Raw genomic sequence first — 27,854 nt, 5'->3', positions numbered from 1 at the left:
CAACCTGGAGCAAGTTCAAGACCTTTATAGTGTTGTCTCTTGCTTCTCTGTTGGGTATGAACCCCACCTGGTCCAGGTGCACGAGGGATTGTAGATGGTGTGCTAATCTAGAGGCAATGATTTTAGAAAACAGTTTCAGATCCAGATTTAACAGGGAGATCGGTCTGTAACTGCCGCATTGGTGGGGATCTTTCCCCTCCTTAGGGATCAGCGATATGTGAGCTCTCAACGTGTCCCAGGGGAAGCCCGTGTCCGTACTTAAAGCATTAAAGAAAGACACCAGGTGGGGTCCCAGGATTGGCAATAGGGTCTTATAATATTGGGCGGTGAAGCCGTCTGGGCCCGGTGCTTTATCCGCCTTCATGGCAGTCACAGCAGTCTGCAGTTCCTCAATGGTGATCGGCGCTTCCAATACGGCCTGGGCCTCTGGGGACAGCGGAGGGAGTCGAGAGTCTGCAATATAACTGTCTATTTGTACTTGTGTGCAATTAGAACTAGGTAGATTATAAAGACCCGAGTAAAATTCACCGAAGGCCGTGGCAATCTGCTGCGGGGTGGAGGCCCGTTGGCCCTGCGCATCTATCACCTGGGGGATGTAGGGTGCTGATTTAATCCAATTACATTGTTTTTCCATACAGTACATATCTAAAAAAAAAAAAATAATAATTATATATATATATATATATATATATATATATATATTTTACACCCCTCACATTTTTGTAAATATTTTATTATATTTTTTCATGTGACAACACTGAAGAAATGACACTTTGCTACAATGAAAAGAAGTGAGTGTACAGCTTGTGTAACAGTGTAAATTTGCTGTCCCCTCAAAATAACTCAACACACAGCCTTTAATGTCTAAACTGCTGGCAACAAAAGTGAGTACACCCCTAAGTCAAAATGTCCAAATTTCGCCCAATTAGCCATTTTCCCTCCCTGCTGTCATGTAACTCATTAGTGTTAAAAGGTCTCCCGGTTGTGAATGGGGAGCAGGTGTGTTAAATTTGGTGTTATTGCCCTCACTCTCTCATACTGGTCACTAGAAGTTCAACATGGTACCTCATGGCCAGTGGCGGAATTATAGGGGTCGCTGAGATCGCCAAGGCGACCGGGCCCCATGCTGCAGGGGGGCCTTGAGGGCCCCCCTGTATAGCTGAAGGAGCGGGCGGCTGAGACCGAGCTCCCCGATCTTCAGCCGAAGTGTAATCGGCACTGTGCGGGGAGCTCGGAGTCATCACACTGCTTATAACTAAAGTGAAAGCAGTGTGTGCTCTTTGTCTCTACCTACAGTGCAGTACCCGGCAGGAAGAGGTAAGATAAAGCACTGCCGTTGTAGTTTCATATTTTGCTGCCTATCACAGGATGCTGCGGAAGTGACGTTGCTGCCAGAAGTTGCGTACTGCGCATGCGCGATGCGTTCCAAACACTCGCGCCGTGCGTTCCAACATAGTTTCGGCAATACAGTTCAGCGAAACCATCACATAATGTTACGGAAGTGATGTTAAACACAACACAAACACTGGGCCGTGCGTTACAACACTAATACTTCCCTTGTTACCTAGTATCATTTTTTACCAACCATGCTGAGCTACGTGCGGTGTTAGGTTTTGCATTGCTGGGACTTGTAGTGCCTATCCTGAGCTACATGCTTCAATGTTCAGTGTCCTCATCCTTATCCCCGAGGTTCAATGTTCAGTGTCCTCATCCTTATCCCCGAGGTTCAATGTTCAGTGTCCTCATCCTTATCCCCGAGGTTCAATGTTCAGTGTCCTCATCCTTATCCCCGAGCTTCAATGTTCAGTGTCCTCATCCCTATCCCCGAGCTTCAATGTTCAGTGTCCTCATCCTTATCCCGTGCTTCAATGTTCAGTGTCCTAATCCCTATCCGTGAGCTTCAATTTTCAGTGTCCTCATCCCTATCCCCCTGCTTCAATGTTCAGTGTCCTCATCCTTATCCCCGTGCTTCAATGTTCAGTGTCCTCATCCTTATCCCCGTGCTTCAATGTTCAGTGCCTCATCCTTATCCCCGTGCTTCAATGTTCAGTGTCCTCATCCCTATCCCTGTGCTTCAATGTTCAGTGTCCTCATCCCTATCCCTGTGCTTCAATGTTTAGTGTCCTCATCCTTATCCCTGTGCTTCAATGTTCAGTGCCTCATCCTTATCCCCGAGCATCAATGTTCAGTGTCCTCATCCTTATCCCCGAGCTTCAATGTTCAGTGTCCTAATCCCTATCCACGAGCTTCAATTTTCAGTGTCCTCATCCCTATCCCCCTGCTTCAATGTTCAGTGTCCTCATCCTTATCCCCATGCTTCAATGTTCAGTGTCCTCATCCTTATCCCTGTGCTTCAATGTTCAGTGTCCTCATCCTTATCCCCCTGCTTCGATGAGGACACTGAACATTGAAGCATGGGGATAAGGATGAGGACACTGAACATTGAGGCTCGCAGATAGGGATGAGGACACTGAACATTGAAGTATGGGGATAAGGATGAGGACAGTGAACATTGAAGCCTGGGGGTAGGGATGAGGACACTGAACATTGAAGCATGGGGATAAGGATGAGGACACTGAACATTGAAGCTCGGGGATAGGGATGAGGACACTGAACATTGAAGCACGGGGATAAGGATGAGGACACTGAACATTGAAGCACAGGGATAAGGATGAGGACACTGAACATTGAAGCTCGGGGATAAGGATGAGGACACTGAACATTGAAGCTCGCCGATAGGGATGAGGACACTGAACATTGAAGCTCGGGGATAAGGATGAGGACACTGAACATTGAAGCACAGGGATAGGGACGAGGACACTGAACATTGAAGCACAGGGATAAGGATGAGACACTGAACATTGAAGCTCGGGGATAAGGATGAGGACACTGAACATTGAAGCTCGGGGATAAGGATGAGGCACTGAACATTGAAGCACGGGGATAAGGATGAGGACACTGAACATTGAAGCTCGGGGATAAGGATGAGGACACTGAACATTGAAGCTCGCGGATAGGGATGAGGACACTGAACATTGAAGCTCGGGGATAAGGATGAGGACACTGAACATTGAAGCTCGGGGATAAGGATGAGGCACTGAACATTGAAGCACAGGGATAAGGATGAGGACACTGAACATTGAAGCACAGGGATAGGGATGAGGACACTGAACATTGAAGCACAGGGATAAGGATGAGGACACTGAACATTGAAGCACGGGGATAAGGATGAGGACACTGAACATTGAAGCAGGGGGATAGGGATGAGGACACTGAACATTGAAGCACGGGGATAAGGATGAGGACACTGAACATTGAAGCAGGGGATAGGGATGAGGACACTGAACATTGAAGCTCGCGGATAGGGATGAGGACACTGAACATTGAAGCTTGGGGATAAGGATGAGGACACTGAACATTGAAGCTCGGGGATAAGGATGAGGCACTGAACATTGAAGCACGGGGATAAGGATGAGGACACTGAACATTGAAGCAGGGGATAGGGATGAGGACACTGAACATTGAAGCACGGGGATAAGGATGAGGACACTGAACATTGAAGCAGGGGGATAGGGATGAGGACACTGAACATTGAAGCTTGGGGATAAGGATGAGGACACTGAACATTGAAGCATGTAGCTCAGCATCGCGCATGCGCAGTACGCAATTTCTGGCGGCAACGTCACTTCCGCAGCATCTTGTGATAGGCAGCAAAATATGACACTACACCGTTTTTGAAAAGACTTTATGTGTGTGTGCATTTGTGTGTGTGTGTGTGTATGTGTGTGTGCGTGTGCATGTGCATGTGTGTAGATGGCGAGCGGGCGGGGGGGGGCACACTGGGGGCATTCAAGGGCACACTTGCAGCATTTGATGGCACATTGGCAGCGTTTAATGGCACAGTGGCTGCAATTGATGGCACAGTTGTAGCATTTGAGGGCACAGTGGCAGCGTTAAATGGGCACAGTGGCAGCGTTTGGCACAGTGGCTGCAATTGATGGCACAGTGGCAGTATTTGAGGGCACAGTGGCAGCGTTAAATGGGCACAGTGGCTGCAGTTGATGGCACAGTGGCAGTGTTTGATGGCACAGTGGCAGTGTTTGATGGCACAGTGGCTGCAGTTGATGGCACAGTGGCAGTGTTTGATGGCACAGTGGCTGCAATTGATGGCACAGTTGTAGCATTTGAGGGCACAGTGGCAGCGTTAAATGGGCACAGTGGCTGCGTTTGGCCAAGTGGCTGCAATTGATGGCACAGTGGCAGCGTTTGATGGCACAGTGGCAGCATTTGAGGGCACAGTGGCAGCATTTGAGGGCACAGTGGCAGCGTTAAATGGGCACAGTGGCAGCGTTAAATGGGCACAGTGGCAGCATTAAATGGGCACAGTGGCAGCTTTAAATGGGCACAGTGGCAGCTTTAAATGGGCACAGTGGCAGCGTTAAATGGGCACGGTGGCAGTGTTTGATGGCACAGTGGCAGCGTTTGATGGCACAGTGGCTGCAATTGATGGCACAATGACGGCGTTTGATGGCACAGTGGCAGCGTTTATTGGGCACAGTAGCAGCGTTTGGGTACAGTGGCTGCGATTGATTGCACAGTGGCTGCATTTGAGGGTACAGTGGCAGGGTTTGATGGCACAGTGGCCGCTGCATTTGATGATTTGGTTTATAACATTTTTTGTGCCCCCCAAAAATTTTGAGCACCAGCCGCCGCTGTTTAGATGTATGTATGCACATTTTATGTATCTGCGTTTAATCCTGCCCCCCCTTCCCATATTAGAGCTGGGCGATTAAAAAAAAAAATGTTTTGTCATTTAAAAAAAAAAAAAACTCGATTCACAATTCGAATCCAGTTTTTTTTTTATCACCGTGCCAGTCCTGAGGAGCTGCTGGCAGGAGTTTTTAGGTGAGGTCGTGGCTTCATCCTAGTCCACAGGTCCGGCCTCGCAGACTAGGCCGAAGCCACGGCCTCACCTAAAAACTTCTGCCAGCAGCTCCTCAGGACCGGTGCGGTGTCAGCACTGATCCTGGTGAAAAAAAAAATATCTAAAAAAAACTATTTGCTGCAAATTTGAATCGGTTTGACCTCTCAACTCAATTCAAGATTCAAATCGATTTTTTCCCCTACTCCATATGTGTACAATCAGAACTGTTTTTTTTTTCTTGCTTGTTCAAAGTAGCAGCAAAAAAATGCTATTCCTCTGAAAAGCGATCTGTGCTCAGATCGCTTTTCAGAGGCATTTGACAGCTGGTAAAGGGGCAATATGTTGCCTCCTGACCACCTGTTTTAATCCCTTAATGTGATTGTAAAGGTTTGCTTTTTTTTTTTTATAACAAACATGTTATACTTACCTTCACTGTGCAGCTCGTTTTGCACAGAGTGGCCCCGAACCTTGTATTCTGGGGTCCCTCAGTGGCTCTCGTGGCTCCTCCTCTTATCAGTCAAACCCCCTAGGAGAAGCGCTCCCCCGGGGGGGGGGGAGGTTACCTCGCAGGCGCCCCCGATGCCCGCGTCATTGGATTTTATTAACAGAAGTGGGAGCCAATGGCTGAGCTGCTATCAATCTATCCAATCAGGAGCCGAGAACCCCGGGCAAAGGAAGAGCGCATCTCCACCTGGTAAAGTTCCAGGGCTCAGGTAAGTAAAATGGGGGGGGGGGGGGCTGGGGTTCCGGTGGCTGCCAGGTGTTTTTTCACCTTAATGCATAGGATGGATTAAGGTGAAAAAACACAAGAGTTTACAACCCCTTAAATGCATCCTCACTATGCTGGAACTGCATGCAATGCACACAGTTGCAGGGGGGTTGCAGTGCAGCCCCATTCACATAGGGATGTACTTAAAGGGTGCCCTGACTGGAAAAAGATTGAGAAACACCGACATAGAGGAACCGGTCTCTCCATTTTCCTCCTGCAGTCGCTGAATGCCTGTGGAAGGGAGAGGTGAAGAAGTGGCGGCAAATGGAGAAATTGGTTCCTTTACATGCAGCCACCCACTTGCAACCGGGTCCTGTTGTTCCGCCACCAAACTCGGAGTAAAGGGCCCTGTCAGGGGGGCCCTTCATGATTTCTTGCATCGGGGCCCTGAAGGTTCTAGTTACGCCACTGCTCATGGCAAAGAACTCTCTGAGGATCTGAAAAAAGACTTGTTGCTCTACATAAAGATGGCCTAGGCTATAAGAAGATTGCCAAGACTCTGAAACTGAGCTACAGCATGGTGGCCAAGACCATACAGTGGTTTAACAAGACAGGTTCCACTCAGAACAGAACTCGCCTAGTCAATCAAAGAAGTTGATTGCACATGCTAAGGCATCATATCCAGAGGTTGTCTTTGGGAAATAGACGTATGAGTGCTGCCAGCATTGCTGCAGAGGTTGAAGGGGTGGGGGGTCAGGCCGTCAGTGCTCAGACCATATGCCACACACTGCATCAAATTGGTCTGCATGGATGTCGTCTCAGAAGAAAGCCTCTTCTAAAGATGATGCACAAGATAGCCCGCAAACAGTTTGCTGAAGACAAGCAGACTAAGGACATGGATTACTGGAACCATGTCCTCTGGTCTGATGAGACTAAGATAAATGTATTTGGTTCAGATGGTGTCAAGCATGTGTGTGAGCAACCAGGTGAGGAGTACAAAGACAAGTGTGTCTTGGCTACAGTCAAGCATGGTGGTGGGAGTGTCATGGTCTGGGGCTGCATGAGTGCTGCCATCACTAGTGAGCTACAGTTCATTGAGGGAACCATGAATGCCAACATGTACTGTGACATACTGAAGCCGAGCATGATCCCCTCCCTTCAGAGACTGGGCCGCAGGGCAGTATTCCACAATGATAAACCACCCCAAACACACCTCCAAGATGGCCACTGCCTAACTAAAGAAGATGAGGGTTAAGGTGATGGACTGGCCAAGCATGTCTCTAGACCTAAACCTTATTGGGCATCTGTGGGGCATCCTCAAGGTAGGAAGGTGGAGGAGCGCAAGGTCTCTAACATCCACCAACTCCGTAATGTCATCTTGGAGGAGTGAAAAAAGGACTCCAGTGGCAACCTGTGAAGCTCTGGTGAACTCCATGCCCAAGGGGGTTAAGGCAGTGCTGGAAAATAATGGTGGCCACACAAAATATTGACACTTTGGGACCAATTTGGACATTTTCACTTAGGGGTGTACTCACTTTTGTTGTCAGCGGTTTAGACATGAATGGCTGTGTGTTGAGTTATTTTGAGGGGACAGCAAATTTACACTGTTATACAAGCTGTACACTCACTACTTTACATTGTAGCAAAGTGTAATTTCTTCAGTGTTGTCATGCGAAAAGATATAATAAAATATTTACAAAAATGTGATGGTGTACTTACTTTTGTGAGATAATGTATATGCCTGTATTTCTCAGTAAAAGTGAAATGGACAGTTTTGAATGGGCTGGACCATGAAGATTTGGCAAGAACAAGGACAAGTGAGGACTTTGGGGAGCACTGGTGTGATGGAGACCATTTAACCACTTTCAGACCGGACCATTTTGCTGGTAAATGACCAGAGGTCTTTTTACACTTTGGCACTGCGCTGCTTTAACTGGTAATTGCGCGGTCATGCAATGTTGTACCCAAACAAAATTTGCGTCCTTTTCTTCCCACAAATAGAGCTTTCTTTTGATGGTATTTGATTGCCTCTGCGATTTTTATTTTTTGCGATATAAACGTAAAAAGACCGCAAATTTTGAAAAAAAATGATATTTTCTACTTTTTGTTATTAGAAAAATCCAATAAACTCAATTTTAGTCATACATTTAGGACAAAATGTATTCAGCCACATGTCTTTGGTAAAAAAAAAGTCAATAATTGTATATTTATTGGTTTGCGCAAAAGTTGTCACATCTACAAACTAAGGTACGTTTTCTGGAATTTACGCAGCTTTTAGTTTACGACTGCCTATCTCATTTCTTGAGGTGCTAAAATGACAGGGCAGTACAAAACCCCCCCAAATGACCCCATTTTGGAAAGTAGACCCCCTAAGGAAATTGATAAGAGGCATGTTGAGCCCATTGAATATTTTATTTTTTTGCCTCAAGCGATTGAATAATGACAAAAAAAAAATTTTTTTTTTTTTTTTACACAAAGTTGTCACTAAATGATATATTGCTCACACATGCTATGGGCGTATGTGAAATGACACCCCAAAATAAATTCTGCTGCTTCTCCTGAGTACGGGGATACCACATATGTGGGACTTTTTGGGAGCCTAGCCGCGTACAGGGCCCCGAAAACCAAGCACCGCCTTCAGGCTTTCTAAGGGCGTAAATTTTTGATTTCACGCCTCACTACCTATTACAGTTTTGAAGGCCATAAAATGCCAAGATGGCACAAAACCCCCACAAATGACCCCATTTTAGAAAGTAGACACCCCAAGCTATTTGCTGAGAGGCATGTTGAGTCCATGGAATATTTTATATTTTGCCACAAGTTGCGGGAAAATTACAAACTTTTTTTTTTTTTTTTTTTTTTCACAAAGTTGTCACTAAATGATATATTGCTCATGCATGCCATGGGCATATGTGAAATGACACCCCAAAATAAATTCTGCTGCTTCTCCTGAGTACGGGGATACCACATATGTGGGACTTTTTGGGAGCCTAGCCGCGTACGGGGCCCCGAAAACCAAGCACCGCCTTCAGGCTTTCTAAGGGCGTAATTTTTTGAGTTCACTTCTCACTACCTATTACAGTTTTGAAGGCCATAAAATGCCAAGATGGCACAAAACCCCCACAAATGACCCCATTTTAGAAAGTAGACACCCCAAGCTATTTGCTGAGAGGCATGTTGAGTCCATGGAATATTTTATATTTTGCCACAAGTTGCGGGAAAATTACAAACTTTTTTTTTTTTTCACAAAGTTGTCACTAAATGATATATTGCTCACGCATGCCATGGGCATATGTGAAATGACACCCCAAAATAAATTCTGCTGCTTCTCCTGAGTACGGGGATACCACATATGTGGGACTTTTTGGGAGCCTAGCCGCGTACGGGGCCCCAAAAACCAAGCACCGCCTTCAGGCTTTCTAAGGGCGTTACAGTTTTGAAGGCCATAAAATGCCAAGATGGCACAAACCCCCCCCCCAAATGACCCCATTTTAGAAAGTAGACACCCCTAAATTTAGGGGTACACTAGTGAGACTAGGTAATAAATGGCGGGTGCCCTGAAACTATAAAAAAATAACTAACCAACCAGCGTCACCTGTAACAGTTATATGGTGATCACTGGTGAAAGGGTTAACTAGGGGGCAATCAGGGGGCTTTATGCGGTAGTATATGGGGGTCCCTGGCGCTATAAAAAGCTGCGGCGAACCTAAATACCTACCTGCCTAACTAGCGTCACCTGTGACACTAATACAGCGATCAGAAAAACGATCGCTTATTAGGCTGGGTTCACACTGGAGCGATGCGGGAACGCCACGAATGCGCGGCGGGTTCCCGCATCGCATGCCTCCCGGCGGCAGTTCACACTGCCCTATGCGAACTGCTGGGAGTGTCAGTGAAATGTTAATGACACCCCCAGATCAGTTCGCATATCGCAGTGCGATCTGCAAACTTGGATCGCATGGTGTGAACACCCATGCGATCCGATTCTGCTGCGGACCAAAAAAAGGGTCCCGTGCGAGTTTGCGGCGGGTGCGGCGGGTGCGACACGAATTCAGCCATACTATCTGTATAGCTGAACTCGAATCGCACAGAGATCGGATGTGATTTGCACTGCAGTGCGGTGCGAATCACATCCGTTCTCATAAACCGCTGCAATGTGAACCCAGCCTTAGTGACACTGGCGACGGGGGGTGATCACGGGGTTAAACCTTTATTGGGGGGGTTAGGGGGGTACCTTAGAACTAAAGGGGGCTAACCCTAACTGCCCTAACAGTTATTAGTCACAAATGACACCTGCCGGGTGATCAGGGGGTTAAACCTTTATTAGGTAATAAATGGCGGGTGCCCTGAAACTATAAAAAAATAACTAACCAACCAGCGTCACCTGTAACAGTTATATGGTGATCACTGGTGAAAGGGTTAACTAGGGGGCAATCAGGGGGCTTTATGCGGTAGTATATGGGGGTCCCTAGCGCTATAAAAAGCTGCGGCGAACCTAAATACCTACCTGCCTAACTAGCGTCACCTGTGACACTAATACGGCGATCAGAAAAATGATCGCTTATTAGGCTGGGTTCACACTGGAGCGATGCGGAAACGCCGCGAATCCGCGGCGGGTTCCCGCATCGCATGCCTCCCGGCGGCAGTTCACACTGCCCTATGCGAACTGCTGGGAGTGTCAGTGAAATGTTACTGACACCCCCAGATCAGTTCGCATATCGCAGTGCGATCTGCAAACTCGGATCGCATGGTGTGAACACCCATGCGATCCGATTCTGCTGCGGGCCAAAAAAAGGGTCCCGTGCGAATTTGCGGCGGGTGCGGCGGGTGTGGCGGGTGCGGCGGGTGCGGCGAATGGCTGAACTCGAATCGCACAGAGATCGGATGTGATTTGCACTGCAGTGCGGTGCGAATCACATTCGTTCTCATAAACCGCTGCAATGTGAACCCAGCCTTAGTGACACTGGCGACGGGGGGTGATCACGGGGTTAAACCTTTATTGGGGGGGTTAGGGGGGTACATTAGAACTAAAGGGGGCTAACCCTAACTGCCCTAACAGTTATTACAGTCACAAATGACACCAATGCAAAAAAAAAAAAAAAAAAAATGACATTGGTGTCACTGTGACTGGGGGGCAGGGGTAATTGGGGGGGTGATCGGGGGGTAAAGGGGGGGTGTGAGTGTGCCTGGCATGTTCTACTGTGTGTGGGATGTGTTGGTGCAACTCACTGATCCGCTCTCCTCCGTGTCGGAACGAAAAATACCGACACGGAGGAGAGAATACATCACTTCCTCTCCTGTGTTTACATTACAGGAGAGGAAGTGATGTCACCGGGGATTTCCATTCGTCGGGAGCGATCGCGAGGGGGTGGCCATGAATGAATGGCCGTCCCCTCGTCCGGGATCGCTCCCGAACGAAAACCGACCGCCGCAGGCACCGGGCGGGGGCCCGATCGGGCCCCCGACCCGCGGGAGGCAAATCACGTACATGTACGTGCTTATGCCTGCCCGTGCCATTCTGCCGACGTACATCGGCGTGCGGCGGTCGGCAAGTGGTTAATGGATAACTGCAAGCTTTCAAGACAAGGAGCCATAGCTATGATATTTGCTTTACATTTTGCACATTTTTGATCTACTCTTACCGAGCTTGCTAGAACATTTATTATTGTCTCAACAAGGACATCTTTATGATCATTCAGGATTAACTCTTGCTTTATGGGTTATGTGCTAATACAGTATATAGGCAATCTCTACTTTGCAAAGCCTTTTAAACTCATTGTCTGCCTGGTTGTTCTTTTTAATCAATTTGTTAATAAAAATTAATATTTTTAAAATACTGGATCTATTGTGGACCAAAGCAATTTGTACGCTGGTCAATACATCGCCACTCTCCCCCAATCCTCCTTTGCCAGAGATTGGAGACCAGTTACGGTTTCCTAATTTAAGATCTTTCTGGGCATTTCCCTCAACATGGGCATAGTTAAAATAAGTACGTTGCGGTCATATTGGCCAACTGACCCAATTTACCATATGCCTGTGTTCTCTGCCTCCATGACCAGGGCACAATACGAGCAGATCTTGTGGTTCATGCATTTCAACAACAATAAACGCTGTCGACCTCATGGAGACTCTGGATAAGATCAGCTCTACAAAAATTCGGCCCCTTGTAAACCACTTCAACCAACGTTTTGCAGACTTGTTTACTCCCCATCAAGTTGTCTGCGTTGACGAGTCCCTGATTAAGCTTGTCATTCAAACAGTACTTTCCCAGCAAGCGTGCCAGATACGGGTCAAGATGTATAAGTTCTGTGACAGGGCCACAGGCTATACATGTAGTTTAATGGTTTACGAGGGAAAATATACGCAGAGCCGCCAAACTGCCCAGATTACATAGGGAGCACTGGCAACATTGTGTGGAACTTGGTGTCACCCTTATTCGGAAAGGGGTACCACTTGTACGTGGACAATTATTACACGAGTGTGCCACTTTTTAGATCAGCAGATTGGAGCATGTGGCACCGTGTGACCTAATCGCCAGGGCTTTCCCCAGCGGCTTGTAGATTCCTGTCTTAGGCTGGGGGAGAGCGCCTGCTTCAAGTGTAATAACTTGCTTGCTATGAAGTGGAGGGATAATAAGAATGTTTTCATTCTTACCTCGCTTCATGCAGACACAACGGTCCAAATTCCTACGGTGACTGGTGTTGTGGAAAAACCCCTCTGTGTCCACGAATATAACCAAAATATGGGAGGGGTGGACCTCAACGACCAGTTGTTGGCACCGTACCTAGTTGCCCGTAAGGCCAGACACTGGTAGAAGAAAGTGTCTGTATACTTATTTCAATTGACGCTCATGTGCTATACAGTGCTTCAGGACAGAATGGATCCTTCCTTAACCACTAGAGATCCGCGCTATAGCCGAATGACAGCTACAGCGCGGACCTGCTTTGCCGGGGACGACGTCTATTGACGTCGTCCCATGCATGAGCGGCCTGTGCACCCCCTGATCATGGATCCGAGCAAGGAGTCCCGACCCCTTACCACGTGATCAGCTGTCAGCCAATGACAGCTGATCATGTGACAAAACAGAGCCGTAATCGGCTATTTTTCCTCCTCGCACTGACAGCGTGAAGAGAGAAAAAAAAAGCCGATCACCGGCGGCCGTGATCGGGACATTAGTCCCGTTCACTGCCAACTTATCAGTGCCCACCTGCCCCCTGCCAGTGCCAGCCAGTTATTAATAAAAGTGCCACCCAGCAGTGCCACCCAGCAGTGCCCATAGTGCCATACATCAGTGACATACATCAGTGCCCACAGTGCCATACATCAGTGCCCACAGTGCCATACATCAGTGCCCACAGTGCCACCTATCAGTGCCTCAATCTGCCTCAACAACAGTGCTGCACCTCAGTGCCACATATCCGTGCCCATTAGTGTCATCTATCAGTGCCCATCAGTGCCGCCCATCAGTGCCCAGCAGTGCCACCTATCAGAGCCACCTATCAGAGCCACCTATCAGTGCCCATCAGTCCCAACTATCAGTGGTACCTATCAGTGCCCCTTAGTGCCACCCATCCGTGCCACCCATCCATGCCATCTATCAGTGCCATCTTATCTGTGCCCATCTTTGCCCATCAGTGCCGCCTTATCTGTGCCCATCAGTACTGCCTTATCTGTGCCTATCGGTGTCACCTTATCTGTGCCTATTAGTGTCGCCTTAACTGTGCCCATCAGTGCCCACCAGTGCAGCCTATCAGTGCCCACCAGTGCTGCCTATCAGTGCCCACCAGTGCCGCCTCATCAGCGCATTTCAATGAAGGAGAAAAATGACCTGTTTGCAAAATTTTATAACAAACTATTAAACATGATTTTTTTTTTTTTTCTATTTTGCATCTTTTTTTGTTTGTTTAGCAAAAAATAAAACTCCCAGCTGTAATTAAATACCACCAAAAGAAAGCTCTATTTGTGGGAAAAAAATGATAAAAATGTCATTTGAGTACAGTGTTGTATGGCCGCGCAATTGTCATTCAAAGTGCATCAGCGCTGAAAGCTGAAAATTGGTCTGGGCAGGAGGGGGGTTTAGGTGCCCAGTAAGCAAGTGGTTAAATTCCAGGAAGAGATCGTCAGAACTCTTCTGTTTCCAGATGGTGCTCCACCTCACCATCCCCAAACAAATGCAGTAACCCGGCTGCATGAGAGGCATTTTCCTTATGTCCTCCCGAGTACCCCTACCCAACAAGCTCCCCAAAAAAGATGTTGTGTCTGCAGCAAGCGCAGATATAGGCAGACATCTGTTATTATTGTCCTTCCTATCCTGTTCTTTGCATTGGCGAATGTTTTGAACGCTACCATACACTAGTTGAGTACTAGCTTAGGGTACAGCATTGCACAGACTAGGCACACTTTCACAGGGTCTCCCAAGACGCCATTGAGAGACCCGAACCTGGAACCGGTTAGTTACAGCAGTTAGTTACAAAAAAAAGTGTAAAAAATATACTTTAAAAAAAAACACAAAAAAGTCTAAAATAAAAAAACATAGTTGTCGTTTTTTTGTTCTATCTCTCTCTATTCTCTCTCTATTGTTCTGCTCTTTTTTACTGTGTTCTATTCTGCAATGTTTTATTGTTATTATGTTTTATCATGTTTGCTTTTCAGGTAAGTGATTTTTTTTTATACTTTACTGTTTACTGTGTTTTATTGTTAACCATTTTTTTGTTTTCAGGTACGCCATTCAGCTGCAGCGCAGGTTTATCTTGACAGCAACATCGTTTGCTCCCACAATACATAAAGCCGTGACTCCAGCGCTGTCAGAGGTGATTTCACCACCACAGTTAAAAAAAAGAGCATATATGCCGAAGCATGGGGGCAGCAGGGGTGGAGGAGCGATTTGATCCTAACTTTTGCAGGAGGATGCCCCCATGCTTCGGTGTATATGTGTGTGTGTGTATGTGTGTGTATATATATATATATATATATATATATAATATAAATAGGCACAGATTGCGTTAAAAAATGTTTTATTTTGTAGGTTTTTTTTGTATTTGCTTTGCAGGTATGGTGTGTCTTACTGTTATATTGTAATGTTACTTTGTTTTATTGTTAACCATAATTTGCTTAGCAGGTACGCCATTCAGTTGCAGCGAAGATTTATTTATCTTGACAGCAACAGCATTTGCTCCCACGATACATAAAGCTGTGACTCCAGCGCTGTCGGAGGTGATTTCACCACCACAGTTAAAAACAAATTGGTGCATGTATGCCCATCATTAGAAGTGGGTGGATGAAGGGAGGTATTCTAATGGTGGGCATACCCACTGATCAATCTTTTTTTTTTCGTTCAGCCCACAGGCTGCATGAAAGATTACAATATATGTCCAACAAGGACCAGCAACATACTAGCATGTTGCTGTACTTTGAGTGGCTATACCAGAATGAAGCCTGTGGGTTTATGTATCGTTGTCATTCTTTTCAGCCAGCGGTCAGCTTTCATGTAAAAGCAATCCTAGCAGCTAATTAGCCTCTAGACTGCTTTTACAAGCAGTGGAAGGGAATGTCTCCCCCCTCCCACCGTCTTTCATGGTTTTCTCTGGCTCTCCTGTCCCAACAGGGATCCTGAGAATGCACCCGGCGGTTCCGCCAGCTGACCATAGAGCTGATCAGAGATCAGAATGGCTCCTATCATCTCTATGGCCTAAGAAACCGGAACCTACGAGCATTTCATGACTTTGATTTCAATGGATATAAACAGCGCCATTGGGAAATTGGGAAAGCATTTTATCACACCAATCTTGGTGTGGTCAGGTGCTTTGAAGGCAGAGGAGAGATCTAGGGTCCAATAAACCCCAATTTAAAAAAAAAAGAGTATCTGTCACTACCTATTGCTATCATAGGGGATATTTAAATTCCCTGAGCTAACAATAAAAATTATAAAAAAATAAATAAAAATGAAAGGAACAGTTTTAAAATAAGATAAAAAAAAAAAGCACCCCTGCGCAAAGGTGAACGCAAGCGTCGGTCTGGCGTCAAATGTAAACAGCAATTGCACCATACATGTGAGATATCACCACGAAGGTCAGATCGAGGGCAGTCATTTTAGCAGTAGCTTTTAAAGGCTTTCAAAAATGGATGTAGTTTGTCGCCACTGCACGTTTGTGTGCAATTCTAAAGCATGTCGTGTTTGGTAGGTATCCATGTACTCGGTATAAGATCATCTTTTTTTATTTCAGCAAACATTTGGGCAATATGGTGTGTTTTAGTGCATTAAAATTTAAAGAAGTGTGTTTTTCTGCACAAAAATGTGATTGAAAAATCGCTGCGCAAATACTGTGTGAAAAAAAAAAAATTAAGCACCCACCATTTTAATCTGTAGGACAGTGCTTTAAAAAAAAAAAATATAATGTTTGGGGTTTCTAAGCGTATTTTCCGGCGTATAAGACGACCTTTTACATGTAAAAAAATTGGCCAAAAAGCAGGGGTCATCTTATACGCCGGGTCAGCCCCTCGGATGCCGGCTGGGTGTTCGGTAATACTGTATGTAACTTCGGCTACATACAGTATATACCGCTGAGCCAATCCTGGTGAGCGATGTATTCAAATGAATACAAAGCCTGCTCGGATTGGAGTAACGACCTCTGCCAATCCGAGCAGGCTACTCTGTAGCCTGCTCTGATTGGCTTGGAGAGTCAGAGCGGCACGGGCTGATGATGTTACAGCCTCTGCCAATCCAAGCAGGCTTTGTATTCATTAATAGAATACATCGCTCGCTGTGATTGGCTCCAGCAAATGCAGGAAGAAGGAAGAAATATGAAGCCTCGGAAGCCTCGAAAGCCGGGTCGTCTTATACGGTAAGTACAGATTTAAAAGCATTTTTGTCCTGTAAGATTAGGGGGTCGCCTTATACACCGGCAAATACGGTAATTTTCTTTCAAATTTTTTTTTTCATATAAGCAAAGTGTCAGAAAGGGCTTTGTCTTCAAGTGGTTAGAAGAGTGGGTGATGTGTGACATAAGCTTCTAAATGCATAAAATGCCAGGACAGTTCAAAACCCCCCAAATGACCCCATTTTGGAAAGTAGACACCCCAAGCTATTTACTGAGAGGCATGTTGAGTCCATGGAATATTTTATATTTTGACACAAGTTGCGGGAAAATTACAAACTTTTTTTTTTTTTTTTTGCACAAAGTTGTCACTAAATGATATATTGCTCAAACATGCCATGGGAATATGTGAAATTACACCCCAAAATAAATTCTGTTGCTTCTCCTGAGTACGGGGATACCATATGTGTGAGACTTTTTGGGACCCCGAAAACCAAGCGCCGCCTTCAGGTTTTCTAAGGATATCAATTTTGAATTTCACTCCTCACTGCCTATCACAGTTTCGGATGCCATGGAATGCCCAGATGGCACAACACCCCCCCCCCCCATGTACCCATTTTGGAAAGTAGACACCCCAAGCTATTTGCTGAGAGGTAAAAATGTTTGTTCTTTTCTTTCTTCATTTTCAAAAACAAATGAGAGCTGCAAAATACTCACCATGCCTCTCAGAAAATAACCTGGGGTGTCTTCTTTCCAAAATGGGGTAATTTTGGGGGGGGGGGGGGTTTGTGGCATTTTATGGCCTTCAAAACTGTGATAGGTAGTGAGGAGTGAAATCAAAAATGTACGCCCTTAGAAATCCTGAAGGCGGTGATTGGTTTTCGGGCCCCGTACATGGCTAGGCTCCCCAAAAGTCCCACACATGAAGTATTCCCATACTCAGGAGAAGTAGCAAAATGTATTTTGGGGTGGAATACCACATATAACCATGGCATGTGTGAGCAATATATGATTTAGTGACAACTTTTTGTAAATATATATATTTTTTTGTCATTATTCAATCACTTGGGACAACAATTAAATATTCAATGGGCTCAACATGCCTCTCAGCAATTTCCTTGGGGTGTCTACTTTCAAAAATTGGGTCATTTGGGGGGGGGGGGGGGGGTTGTGCTGCCCTGCCATTTTAGCACCTCAAGAAATGAGATAGGCAGTCATAAACTAAAATCAGTGTAAATTCCAGAAAGGATACCCTAGTTTGTAGATGCTATAACTTTTGTGCAAACCAATAAATATAGGCTTATTGACATTTGGCTGAATACATTTTGGCCTAAATGTATGACTAAATTGAGTTTATTGGATTTTTCTTATAACAAAAAGTAGGAAATATTTTTTTACTAAATTTTCGCTCTTTTTCTGTTTATATCGCAAAAAAGAAAAATCACAAACGCAATCAAATACCAAATACCAATCAAATACCATCAAAAGAACTCTCTATTTGTGGGATTTAGTTTGGGTACAACATTGCAATGCAATTACCAGTTAAACAGCGCAGTGCCAAATTGTAAAAAGTCCTCTGGCCTTTAGGCAGCCTAATGGTCAGGGGCTTAAGTGGTTAAAGTGGAACTACACTGCATCTGAGCACCACAAAAAAAAAACTATTTAATTCATGTTAATGTTAACCACTTACAGACCGGACCATTTTGCTGGTCAAAGACCAGACCACTTTTTGCGATTCGGCACTGCGTCGCTTTAACTGACAATTTCACGGTCGTGCGACGTGGCTCCCAAACAAAATTTACGTCCTTTTTTTCCCACAAGTAGAGCTTTCTTTTGGTGGTATTTGATCACCCCTGCGGTTTTTATTTTTTGCGCTATAAACAAAAATAGAGCGACAATTTTGAAAAAAAACGCATTATTTTTTACTTTTTGTTATAATAAATATTCCCCAAAAATATATAAAAAAAACATTTTTTTCTGTCAGTTTAGGCCGATACGTATTCTTCTACATATTTTTGGTAAAAAAAAATCGCAATAAGCGATTATTGATTGGTTTGCGCAAAAGTTATAGCGTTTACAAAATAGGGATAGCTTTATGGCATTTTTATTAATCATTTTTTATTATTTTTTTTTTTACTAGTATATTTTTATTGTGACTGCGACATTGCGGCGGACACATCAGACATTTTTGACACATTTTTGGGACCATTGTCATTTATACAGTAATCACTGCTATATAAACGCAGTGATTCCTGTGTAAATGACACTGGCAGTGAAGGTGTTAACCAGTGGGTGGCAGTGTAGGGGTTAAGTGTTCCTAGCGGTGTGTTACTAACTGTGGGGGGGTTGGGCTTTCATTTAGTGAACACTGATCTCTGCTCCAATCACACGGAGCAGAGATCAGCGTCACTAGTTGCTAGGCAGAATGGGGAAATGCTGTTTACATGGCATTTCCTCCATTCAGCCGTCCCGTGAGACGATCGCGGGTATGCCCGCAGCGATCGAGTCCGCGGGACCCGCGACCGGACTCACAGGGGTCTCGACCGGCACGCGAGAGCGCCACCGCCGGCGCGCTCACGATGGCAGGACGGCATTGAAGATTGGACGTGCCTGTATGCCAATATGCCTGCCCGTGCTATTCTGCCGACGTACATCGGCGTGCGCTGGTCGGGAACTGGTTAATATTCAAAGTAAACTCACCCCTCCATCCATGTCTCCATGTTTTATTTTGCTGAGAAACCAGTTTGAAAAACACCTCATAGCATTTATGGCCATAGCCATCTTGAATAAGAGCAGATGATTCATGTAGCATTTACTTCCTGGAATCTATCTGCCCTTAGCTCAGGCATGTAAGCAGGAGGGTGTGCTTAGCTAAGAAAACCTCTCCTCTCCTTTTCCTCTCTTGAAGACTCCTGGGATGTATGACATAATTTGCTTAGGCCTAAAAACCAGCAAGTAACTAAAGAAATGTAAAAAAATGTTTTAAACAAGTAAATATGATATACTTTGCTATTTCTATTTACTAATGTTAGCAGTAGGGATGAGCTTCGTGTTCGAGTCGAACATACGTTCGACTCGAACATCGGCTGTTCGCCCGTTCGGCGAATTCCGAACGTTATGGGCCGTTCGCGCCAAATTCGTGTGGCGCTCACGGCCCACAATGCACTGCGTCATCGCAGTGCATTGCTGGCTCATGATTGGCCAAGCATGCACTGTGAACCCGCATGCTTGGCCAATTACAGCACCAGCAGCGAGGAGAGCCATGATTGGCCACAGGCAGGATGCCTGTGGCCAATCATAGCTCAGGCTGTGTAGTACACGCCCCACACTATATAAGGCCGCCAGCGCGGCGGCCTTGTGTAGTGTGTTGGCGTCTGAAGCAGTTAGTGGGTGTTCTGTGTACCTTCAACACAGTATACAACGATCGTTATCGGCCGATTTTCGATCTTGCTCTTCTGTAGTGGTTGTTGTCTGCGTGCCCTGACCACAGTATACACCGCTATATTCACCTCACCTATATAGCTAGTGATCTATCTTTTATAATAGAGCTTGCAGTCAGTAGTGTTAGGAGCTTGTGCGTGCTGTCTGTGTGCTCTGTACCCAGTACACACCGCTATATCCACCTACATAGCTCTTCTCTATTTGAGCCCACTTGCCATCTGCAGGAGTTATTGGAAGTTGTGTGTGCCTCCAGCACAGCACAGTATACATCTGTATATACCCCTTTATCTCTGGTGTTCTATAATAAAGGCATCTGCAGGAGTTAGTGGGTGTTTTGTGCCTCCAGCACAATATACACCTGTATCTACCCTTTATTGCTGTTCTCTAATAGAGCCATCTGCATGGCTTAGTGGGTGTTTTGTGACTCCATTACAGTATACCCCTTTATCTCTGGTGTTCTATACTAAAGGCATCTGCAGGAGTTAGTGGGTGTTGTGTGCCTCCAGCACAATATACACTACCCAACTGCTGTTTTACCCAACTCCCTTCAGGCCATTACCATGTCTGGAAGGCCAGCAAGGAGAGGCAGACAGGCGCGAGCCGATAAAAGAGGGCAAGCAGGCTCTGTGTCTAGAGACAACAGTGCTGGTCGTGGACGCGGTGCATTGTCATCAGCACGTGGCCATGGGAAACGCTTGTCCTTCTTTTCGGCAGCTGGACATGTTGAACCGCAACATGCCAACGACTTGGTAGAGTGGATGACTAAGCCCTCTTCATCCTCCTCATCCTCTCTCACCCAGTCTCAGGGTACTAGCAAAGCAGCTGCCAACGCATCGTCTTCCCTCCTCTCAATGTCATCATCAGTGACTCCTTCCCTAGACCCACCACGTCCTCCTGAGGAGTCTCCAGAACTCTTTGAGCACAGTGTTGGGTACATGCTCCAGGAGGATGCCCAGTGTTTTGTAGGCTCTGATGATGACACTCAGCTAGAGGAAGGCAGTAGCGTGAATGCAGAGAGAGGGGATGCTAAAGAAGGACAGCAATCTGGCAGTCATGTTCCACAAGCTGCAGCATATTGCCAGGTTTGCTACAGCAATGAAGAGGGAGGGGATGATGAGGGCACTGACTCCACGTGGGTGCCTGGTAGGAGAGAGGAGGAGGAGGAGGCACATGTCCAATGAGGCAGGATGCCCTCCGGGGGCCAGATTAGGGGCAGCACACCGACTGAATCACACCGCAGAGCTCCGCCTGTGCAGGGCGCTGCCTCTGCGCGTTATTCTAAAAGTTCTTTGGTGTGGGCCTTTTTGAGACGAGTGCATCAGATCGCACCGCTGCTATTTGCAACATATGTCTCAAGCGTATCTCGCGTGGCCAAAACATCAGCCGCTTGGGCACCACATGCTTGACTAGTGATGGACGAACTTCCGACGGGACGTTTCGCGAACGCGAAACGCGAACGGACACAAACGTTCGCGAAAACGACCGTTCGCCGCGGGCTCCATTGACTTCAATGGGAGGCGAATTTCGCAAACCTTTAGGTCGAATTTGCGGCCACGGGGTAATTATTAGGGGGTAGCACGTAGTCCCACCACCTGGACAATAGCATAATACATGTATGAGGTGAATTTGGGATCGATAACTACAAGCATTTTTTTTTTATTTGGGAAATTGTTCTGACAATTCAGGACTATGGAGCTAATGAAGGCAATGGAGGAGAGGGAAGGTCAGGGACCAGGGTAGGCAAACAAGAGGGTGCAGGAGATACAGAGCACTGACAGCAGCACCGTAATACAGAGCACTGACATCAGCACCGTGACATACAGCGCTGACAGCAGCTCCGTGACATACAGCGCTGACAGCAGCTCCGTGACATACAGCGCTGACAGCAGCTCCGTGACATACAGCGCTGACAGCAGCTCCGTGACATACAGCGCTGACAGCAGCTCCGTGACATACAGCGCTGACAGCAGCACCGTGACATACAGCGCTGACAGCAGCTCCGTGACATACAGCGCTGACAGCAGCTCCGTGACATACAGCGCTGACAGCAGCTCCGTGACATACAGCACTGACAGCAGCTCCGTGACATACAGCGCTGACAGCAGCTCCGTGACATACAGCGCTGACAGCAGCACCGTGACATACAGCGCTGACAGCAGCTCCGTGACATACAGCGCTGACAGCAGCTCCGTGACATACAGCGCTGACAGCAGCTCCGTGACATACAGCGCTGACAGCAGCTCCGTGACATACAGCGCTGACAGCAGCTCCGTGACATACAGCGCTGACAGCAGCTCCGTGACATACAGCGCTGACAGCAGCTCCGTGACATACAGCGCTGACAGCAGCTCCGTGACATACAGCGCTGACAGCAGCTCCGTGACATACAGCGCTGACAGCAGCTCCGTGACATACAGCGCTGACAGCAGCACCGTAAGCAGCCCCAGGAGGAAGTCAGCACAGCACAGGGATGGTGTGATCCCCTCATAATAAGAACCCCCAGGAGGAAGTCAGCACAGCACAGGGATGGTGGGAGCCCCTCATAATAAGAACACCCAGGAGGAAGTCAGCACAGCACAGGGATGGTGGGAACCCCTCATAATAAGCAGCCCCAGTAGAAATATGACACCGCTCAACCTCTTCAAAGAGGAGGGTAGGGGCATATAGTACGGTGTGCTTTTTTGGGTCAGGGAAGTGAGCCAAATGAATTAAGAAGGTCTGTGTGCTTGATTCCAAAAATTGTTTATAGACATATACATGGTCTACTGATCACATGTGTTGAATTCCTCCGAGATCCATGCCTCATTCATTTTTAGAAATGTGAGGTAGTTAACACTGTGGTGAGCTAGGCGAGTACGCTTATCGGTCACAATCCCCCCTGCTGCGCTGAACGTCCTTTCGGACAGGACACTGGATGAGGGGCAAGCCAACAGTTCGATTGCAAATTGGGCAAGCTCTGGCCAGAGGTCAAGCCTGCCCACCCAGTAGTCTAGGGGTTCATCACTCCTCAGAGCGTCCACATCGGCCGTTAACCCAATGTAGTCGGACACCTGACGGTCTAGGCGTTCCCTGATGCTGGATCCGGATGACACCTGTCGATGGGTCGGCTGAAAGAATGACCTCATATCCGAAGTCACCAACACATCTTCAAACCGGCCTCTTCTTGCAGGCGCTGTTGGATTGGTACCCGCAAATCCTTCTCTGGGAGTGGGAATTGCTCCTCTGCCAGCGCACGCAAAAGCAGAATGCAGCATTTCTCGAAGCAAGGCCTGGAAGTGCTGCATTCTGACAGCCCTCTGCGACGGCGGTAACATTTCCGCCATTTTGTGTTTGTACCGGGGGTCTAAGTACGTTGCCACCCAGTACTGGTCCTTGACCCTCATGCTTTTTATACGGGGGTCCCTATTAAAACACTGGAGCATGAAGGCCCCCATTTGCACTAAAGTGGAAGCGGTGTGGTGGCCTGGCTCCTGCTCATCATCCAGGATAATGTCGTCCTCTTCATTCTCCTCTCCCCATCCTCGCACAACAGGGATCCCAGAAAGGTTTAAAGCATGCTCTTCTTGCTCCTGCTCATCCGCCCCGGCACCATCCTCCTCTGACTCCTCATCAGACTCCTGTTGTTGACTTGTCTCAGATAGAGTAGCCCCCCCTGGGAATTCATCCAGCATTGCGACTTCCTCATCTTCCCGCTCCTGCTCCTCCACAGCCTGATCAATGACACGACGCAATGCACGCTCCAGAAAGAAGGCATAAGGTACCATGTCACTGATGGCGCCATGGCTGCGACTGACCAGTTTGGTGATCTCCTCAAATGGCCGCAGAAGTCTGCATGTGTCGCGCATGAGCAGCCACTGGCGCGGTGAAAAAAAACCCAGCTCCCCAGAACCGTTTCTTTCGCAGAGTTCATACAGGTAGACGTTAACTGCACGTTTCTGCTGGAGCAGCCTATCAAGCATATAGAAGGTTGAGTTCCATCGCGTCGGGCAATCGCAAATAAGACGTCTGACCGGCAGATGGTGTCGCCGCTGAATGTCAGCAAGGCGAGCCATGGCCGTGTAAGATCTTCTGAAATGGGCCGAGATTTTCCTTGCCTGCCGCAAGATGTCCTGGACCCCAGGGTATTTGACAAGGAATCGCTGCACGACCAAGTTTAAGACGTGTGCCATGCACGGCACGTGCGTGATTTTGCCCTGTTTCAATGCGCTAAGCAGATTGGCACCGTTGTCACACACCACTTTACCAACTGTCAAATTGAGCGGTGTTAGCCACTCATCTGCCTGTGAACGCAAAGCTGAAAGGAGTGCCGGGCCAGTGTGGCTCTTTGCTTCCAGGCACAACAGACGCAGCACGGCATGGCAACGTCTCACCTGGCATGTGGAATAGGTTCTGGGGAGCTTGGGCGGTGCAGTGGAAGAGACGCTAGCAGCGGAAAAGGAGGAGGCAGCTGAGGAGGAGAGGGAGGAGGATGGAGTAGGAGGAGGAGAAGAAGAGTCAGGCCTGCATGCAATCCGTGGCGGTAAAACCAAATCTACACGGGTGCCACGGGTTACATGCTTGACGGCCGTCAGAAGGTTCACCCAGTGGGCAGTAAAACTGATATACCTTCCCTGCCCGTGTTTGCTAGACCACGTGTCTGTGGTCAGATGTATCTTGGCACCGACACTGTGTGCCAGAGATACATTCACTTGCCGCTGAACATGGCCATATAGCTCTGGGATGCCCTTCTCTGAGAAATACTTCCTTCCTGGGACCTTCCATTGTGGTGTTCCAATGGCCACAAATTTGCGAAAGGCCTCCGAGTCCACCAGTTTATATGGCAGTAGTTGGCGGGCTATGAGTTCTGACAAGCCAGCCGCCAACCGTTGGGCAAGAGGGTTATCCGGCGTCATCATTTTTTTACGCTCAAACATTAGGCCCACGGAAGCCTGCCTTTTTGCAGAAAAATGTGAGCTTGGCGTGATGGAAGGTGGAGTGGAGGACAATTGTGAGGAGAGAGGAGAAGGAGAAGTAGAAGACGAGGCTGGACGGTGAGAGCCTGCAGTGTGGCTTTGTGTGTTCCGTTGCTCCCACTGGGCTCGGTGATGGCTGCTCATGTGCCTTCTTAAGGCGGTCGTCCCTAGGTGAGTATTGGGCTTACCGCGACTAACGCGTTGACTGCAAAGATTGCAGATGGCAACGCTATTGTCAGCAGCGGACACGTTAAAAAAAGCCCACACTGCGGAGCCATGTGCCGGTGTCCTGGGAGCGCCAGATGTGACCGTACATGGTCGATGACTCGCTCCTGATACATTTGCAGTCTGCTTTGTCCCTGCTGTGCAATGTAAGTCATTGCTGCTTCTCCTCCCTATCTGCTGGTCCATATCTCCCTCTGAACTCCCCTCCTCTTCCTCTCTTGTGGGCACCCACGTGACATCACTAGACACGTCATCATCAACGTCACCTTCCCCACCGCTATAAGTAGAGTAGGCAGCAACACCGGGGACCAACCTCCTCCTTGGGCTGATCTGGGTACTGGCGTCAGACTGCTGAGTAGCGCTTGTTGCTACCTCCTCTTCCTGATCCAATACCAAGAGTGGCTGCGCATCAGAAATGTCCTCTTGATATGGATCGGAAAATAATTCCAGTGACTCAAGCGGAAGGTATGTGGTGGTGGTGGTGGTGGTCGTGTTGTTGGTGGTAGTGTCTTTGGGGGTGCACATAGCAGAGAGTGAAGAAGAGGGTGCAGATCGAGAGGATGAGGAGGGTGCAGAAGAGTAAGGCTGAGCGAGCCACTCAACCAAGTCTGGTGCATCCTTTAAAGTAATTGAACGCACCTTCTGCAACTTCCCACTTTGGCTCAAGCCTGTTGCTCCTGCCCTACCCCTACCACCCCTGCGGAAGGGCCTGCCTCTTCCTCTGCATGTCATTTTTTAAATGACCCTGTGACAAAACTCTTAGTCCCTATACCGCTGAAGGACTGCTGCAGTATAGGTGAGCGGTCAGCAGTGGTGCACGTCAACCCTATCTATTGTGGACCTATAGCGGTCCTTACAGAACAGCAGACTGTACCGCACTCAAGCCTATGTACCGTAGCACCCTATACCAAGTTACCAGTCCTTATAAGAACTTTTGTGGACCAAGCAGGTTGTGTATTAGTGTTTAGCAGACTGTACGTCAGTCCCTATACCGCTGAAGGACTGCTGCAGTATAGGGCAGCGGTCAGCAGTGGTGCACGTCAACCCTATCTATTGTGGACCGATAGCGGTCCTTACAGAACAGCAGACTGTACCGCACTCAAGCCTATGTACCGTAGCACCCTATACCAAGTTACCAGTCCTTATAAGAACTTTTGTGGACCAAGCAGGTTGTGTGTTAGTGTTTAGCAGACTGTGCGTCAGTCCCTATACCGCTGAAGGACTGCTGCAGTATAGGGCAGCGGTCAGCAGTAGTGCACGGCAACCCTATGTATTGTGGACCGATAGCGGTCCTTACAGAACAGCAGACTGTAACGCACTCAGGCCTATGTACCGTAGCACCCTATACCAAGTTACCAGTCCTTATAAGAACTTTTGTGGACCAAGCAGGTTGTGTGTTAGTGATTAGCAGACTGTACGTCAGTCCCTATACCAATGAAGGACTGCTGCAGTATAGGGCAGCGGTCAGCAGTAGTGCACGGCAACCCTATGTATTGTGGACCGATAGCGGTCCTTACAGAACAGCAGACTGTAACGCACTCAGGCCTATGTACCGTAGCACCCTATACCAAGTTACCAGTCCTTATAAAAACTTTTGTGGACCAAGCAGGTTGTGTGTTAGTGTTTAGCAGACTGTGCGTCAGTCCCTATACCGCTGAAGGACTGCTGCAGTATAGGGCAGCGGTCAGCAGTGGTGCACGTCAACCCTATCTATTGTGGACCGATAGCGGTCCTTACAGAACAGCAGACTGTACCGCACTCAAGCCTATGTACCGTAGCACCCTATACCAAGTTACCAGTCCTTATAAGAACTTTTGTGGAACAAGCAGGTTGTGTGTTAGTGATTAGCAGACTGTACGTCAGTCCCTATACCAATGAAGGACTGCTGCAGTATAGGGCAGCGGTCAGCAGTAGTGCACGGCAACCCTATGTATTGTGGACCGATAGCGGTCCTTACAGAACAGCAGACTGTACTGCACTCAGGCCTATGTACCGTAGCACCCTATACCAAGTTACCAGTCCTTATAAAAACTTTTGTGGACCAAGCAGGTTGTGTGTTAGTGTTTAGCAGACTGTGCGTCAGTCCCTATACCGCTGAAGGACTGCTGCAGTATAGGGCAGCGGTCAGCAGTAGTGCACGGCAACCCTATGTATTGTGGACCGATAGCGGTCCTTACAGAACAGCAGACTGTACTGCACTCAGGCCTATGTACCGTAGCACCCTATACCAAGTTACCAGTCCTTATAAGAACTTTTGTGGACCAAGCAGGTTGTGTGTTAGTGATTAGCAGACTGTACGTCAGTCCCTATACCAATGAAGGACTGCTGCAGTATAGGGCAGCGGTCAGCAGTAGTGCACGGCAACCCTATGTATTGTGGACCGATAGCGGTCCTTACAGAACAGCAGACTGTAACGCACTCAGGCCTATGTACCGTAGCACCCTATACCAAGTTACCAGTCCTTATAAAAACTTTTGTGGACCAAGCAGGTTGTGTGTTAGTGTTTAGCAGACTGTGCGTCAGTCCCTATACCGCTGAAGGACTGCTGCAGTATAGGGCAGCGGTCAGCAGTAGTGCACGGCAACCCTATGTATTGTGGACCGATAGCGGTCCTTACAGAACAGCAGACTGTAACGCACTCAGGCCTATGTACCGTAGCACCCTATACCAAGTTACCAGTCCTTATAAGAACTTTTGTGGACCAAGCAGGTTGTGTGTTAGTGATTAGCAGACTGTACGTCAGTCCCTATACCAATGAAGGACTGCTGCAGTATAGGGCAGCGGTCAGC

Source organism: Lithobates pipiens, unplaced genomic scaffold (assembly GCF_037356315.1).
Source record: "Lithobates pipiens isolate NorthernLeopardFrog02 unplaced genomic scaffold, aLitPip1_a1.2 Scaffold_13, whole genome shotgun sequence".
Classification (NCBI taxonomy): domain Eukaryota; kingdom Metazoa; phylum Chordata; class Amphibia; order Anura; family Ranidae; genus Lithobates; species Lithobates pipiens.
The sequence above is the reverse complement of the archived record's forward strand: the minus strand, read 5'-3'. Positions refer to the sequence as shown.